This window comes from Palaemon carinicauda, chromosome 18, assembly GCF_036898095.1.
Source record: "Palaemon carinicauda isolate YSFRI2023 chromosome 18, ASM3689809v2, whole genome shotgun sequence".
NCBI lineage: Eukaryota > Metazoa > Arthropoda > Malacostraca > Decapoda > Palaemonidae > Palaemon > Palaemon carinicauda.
Window position 1 is genome coordinate 128,580,984 of NC_090742.1, and position 5,000 is coordinate 128,585,983.

The following is a 5,000-nucleotide window of genomic DNA, read 5'->3' on the forward strand; positions in this document are numbered from 1 at the left end:
AGTACAACTACTGGGTATTAGAATTACATCTCTTATACAAAAGAGAAATAAAAAAAGAGAGTTTTATATGATATATAAAAGCTCAGCATTTTCAAAATATCTATTGCGGGTTAAATGATAAAATTCAAATCATTGGGCAGTTCTTTTTATACTCCATTCCAGTCTGAGCAATTAAGCGTTATCTTTTTCACATAAAGTTTACTGGAAATCTATGATAGAATTTCCTCAAATACAGTTACAATGCAGATTATCCCTCACGCCTTTTCGCATGCGTTTTTGACAGAGACGTCTATCTTTTTTCCTTTGAATGCAGCGTCCAAAGCGTCCTCAATCAGGTGATACCCTAATGCACCAGTTTTCAATACAAATTGTGTAGAGAGCGAGAGAGAGAGAGAGAGAGAGAGAGAGAGAGAGAGAGAGAGAGAGAGAGAGAGAGAGGTTTGAAGCGTTAGGAAGGTCGAATAAAGGGGAAAATTGGTAGTCAGGAGAAAATACAATTATCGTGATATTAGACTGATCTTTTATTTAAAATAAGTCAGTTCACAGGGAATCGGGAAGTAGTTAGCAACTGAGTTTTACATTAATCAATATGTAATACTGATATTCTGTAGTGTATGAAAACTAGTTAGAAATATTACATTGGTGGGAAAAAAAGGAATTACTAATAATCCATAAATGTTTCTAGCAAAGATCTATGTAAATACCACGAATCGAATAAGAAAAAGCAAAATCTTTCCTCTCAACCTGTCATAGATTTGAAAACATTTTTTACCAGTGCTTGAAAGAATGGGAAGAGAGGGCGACAAATGAGAATATGGTCCGTGCAAGCCAATTCCTTTGATGAAAAATGCGTTTAAAAAGAAAGAGGAAATCAAAGTAAAGCAAAGAGAAGCGGGAAATTGGAATTAAAAGAGATAATGAAATGGCTCTGGTGAAGAGAAGGTTTTATATAAAGTAGTTGGATTTCAATCACGAAGGAATCGTAGGAGCTTTTACAGCATTCCATAATTTCTTGCTTTGCCAGTTCATCCCAGACTGAAACGTGTAACTTCTCTTATTGATTTACTACAATTAGTTACCCTATAATGGATAACCTATAAAGATAAAATCGTTAATGGAAACACATATATAAGAAAATTTATTATTCTATAACATCATTCAATGATGATTCCCTCAAATAATACCTTTTCTCCTTTATTATATAGTCTCATATATTATGGCTATGTAAAGAACCTTCTTAGCTTTGAAGTAAGAGAACATATTTTGTTGTTTTACGGAGCTTGACTTACTACCGCTGGCTTGGAATTGTGGAAATTCAGATGATTGTATTTCTAGCTTAGAACAAGTTAGTATTTAAATTTAAAATATTTCTTTTAATGAAAAAAAAGGGTTTTATTGCTGTTTTAATACATTTATGCGAGGAAGTCGTTCTGTAGGCAACTTTTTTTTTTTTTTTTTTTTACTTGGGTAACTATCTATTTGCTTTTTCCTAAAGAAATCCAGGGAAACCTATTTATTATAGAATTCAATTTAATTCTACCATATTCTTTGTTTTTCTGAGGGATAGATTATTCGTTTTTATGTATACTATATGGTGTTTGTTGTTATAAGTAGATTAGATTTATATATATTATGATATAGGACCTGTGGAAAAGATTTATTCTAAAAATATTAAATGGTAATGTTAAGAGTAAAATATCACAATGATTTATAAATCAAAGATTTCATTGTATTCTAGACAAGACTCTCTTAAAACTTCTCAAAGTTTCGCGACGTCTCTAGCTTTACTTATTTTGCGGTATAGAATCCCCATAACTTTCTCGTTACTTATAGAAAACGTCCGTCACATATATGAAATAACACGACCGATGCGTTACAGACTTACTTCACCTATCATTGAGTGCATTTGTGGACACATTTTTGTGACACCTGATGTGACACTGATTATTTACTTCCATTTTCAAGATGACACCGGCTTTTCAAAGGAAATAAGAACATTTTGGGAAAATCAGATTAAATCAGAAAGACTTATAGACCGAATGAATACTACGGTTCGAATTTATGTTAATTATTTTCAAATGGGCAAACTGTGAGTATTTCATGAATCTTGTAAAATATTTTAAACATTACCATTAATGATAACTAAAGTAATTGTTTTATGTTTGCTATGTTCTATGCTAAATTAGTTATTAAGGGTGTAAAACATTAAAGAAGATTTTACATGGTCCACGTTTTGATATAGCTGACCGTAACATTCGTAAAAAAATGTTTGCTGCAAGTCTCTCTTATTTCTTCGTCTGCTCGTTTATATATTTGTAATGTTTATATATATACACACATATATATATATATATATATAATATATATATATATATATATATATATATATATATATATATATATATATATATATTTATGTATATATATATATATATATATATAATATATATATCTATATATATATATATATATATATATATATATATATATATATATATATATATATATATATATATATATATATATATAAGACCAAACTAGTCACAAATCACAAATATTTTCATTTTAGTCATTTTACCACATGAAGTTTATGAGTCCCTGTGAGTTTTACGCATATGTATGTGTATATTTATACAATATGTATATATACATTTATATATATGTACATGTATATATATATATATATATATATATATATATATATATATATATATATATATATATATATATATATATTTAAAAATTTTTATGTTTAATAATAGATATCTATATTAATACCCGTTACATAGTACAACTACTGGGTATTAGAATTATATCTCTTATACAAAACAGAAATAAAAAAGAGAATTTATATGGTATATATAAAAGCTCAGCATTTTAAAAATATCTATTGCGGGTTAAATGATGAAATGCAAATCATTGGGTAGTTCTTGTTATATTCCATTCAAGTCTGAGCAATTAAACGTTATCTTTGCCACCTAAAGTTTAATGGAAATCTGTTAGAATTTCCTCAAACATAGATAGAATGCAGATTATCCCTCACGCTTTTCCACATACGTTTGTGCCAGAGATGTCTATCTTTTCTCCTTTAAAATGCAGCGTCCAAAGCGTCCTCAATCAGTTGATACCCTAATGTACCAGTTTTTAATACAAATTGTATATATATATATATATATATATATATATATATATATATATATATATATATATATATATATATATAGAGAGAGAGAGAGAGAGAGAGAGAGAGGAGAGAGAGAGAGAGAGAGAGAGAGAGAGAGAGAGAGAGAGAGAGAGAGAGAGAGTTGGTTGAAGCATTAGGAAGGTCGAATAGAGGGGAAAATTGGTAGTCAGGAGAAAATACAATTATCGTGATATTAGACTGATCTTCTATTTAAAATAAGTCAGTTCACAGGGAATCGGGAAGTAGTTAGCAACTGAGTTTTACATTAATCAATATGTAATACTGATATTCTGTAGTGTATGAAAACTAGTAAAAAATATTACATTGGTGGGAAAAAAGGAATTACTAATAATCCATAATTGTTTCTAGCAAAGATCTATGTAAATACTACGAATCGAATAAGAAAAAGCAGAATCTTTCCACTCAACCTGTCATAGATTTGAAAAAAAAAATTACCAGTGCTTGAAAGAATGGGAAGAGAGGGCGACAAATGAGAATATGGTCCGTGCAAGCCAATTCCTTTGATGAAAATGCGTTTAAAAAGAAAGAGGAAATCAAAGGAAAGCAAAGAGATGCGGGAAATTGGAATTAAAAGAGTTAATGAAATGGGTCTGGTGGAGAGAAAGTTTTATCTAAAGTAGTGATTTCAATCACGGAGGAATCTTAGAAGCTTTTACGGCATTCCATAATTTCCACGTTTGGATATAGCTGACCGTAACATTCGTAAATAAGTGTTTGCTGCAAGTCTCTCTTATTTCTTCGTCTGCTCGTTTATATATTTGCAATGTTTATGCTATGATTATGCTAAAGTATGCGTAAATTGTCAGAGGCAAGAAATAAATATACCCCAAAAGTAAAATTTCGCCAGAATAATAGACAAACGATAATATTAGGTAAGTCCTACTCATTTATGAACATTCGGTACGTGTATCTTATATCTCTGTGTGTTAGGAGGGAAATTTTTGAATTTGAGGGAAGGGGTTTGCACCTGGTAAGTAAATAATCTGGAAATATATTAAATATGTCCTTATGATAGAATTACCTCTTACAGCCCATACTAACTACATACTAAAACCTATTTTGTCAATTTCTACAAAAAAATCTTGGATGCCCGATTTCTAATAATATTAAATTTTCGGAAAAAAAGGATTCAGCTTTTTCTTTATATTGACAAACTTTTGTCAGTCATGTAAAGATAGGACATTTTATAACCTACATTTGGTACACATACGATTATCAAAAATAAAAATCTTATATATAAAGAATACTGAAATTAAAAAAATAACGTATATAGCTAGATAAAAGTATAAATATCCAAACAAATTAAATGCTAAGAGAATTGCACATTTACATCATTCTGGGCATAAAATTATGTTTTAAATTATTTTCCAAACGAAAAGGTCGGCTGAGAAACCAAACAGTAGATTGAGTTTTAAGTAACAGTAAAATTGCATTGTTTTAATGGGGCTAAGTTCAAGTGAATTTCCAAGAGGTTTTAACATTTTGAATTAGATTTCTTTACAATGTTTAGAACTTAAAAAAGATATTCGCTGGTTTCATTTGGTGTTTATACAAGGAGTCGTCCTTATTTTACGTTATCATAGGAATAAACCTTTAATATGACAAGAGTATACAGACTTTTCGAAGGGTTCAAAATGTTTCTGCAGTAAACCTGCCGATAAATTAGCATCAGGAACCGTATCATATAGAATTCAAAAGTAAATGTGTAAGTGTAAATTAGTATGCGGCTGAAATCTATAAATATGTGATGCTGTATAAGCAAGGAACTATGCTGACGTAAATTTGGTATTACATT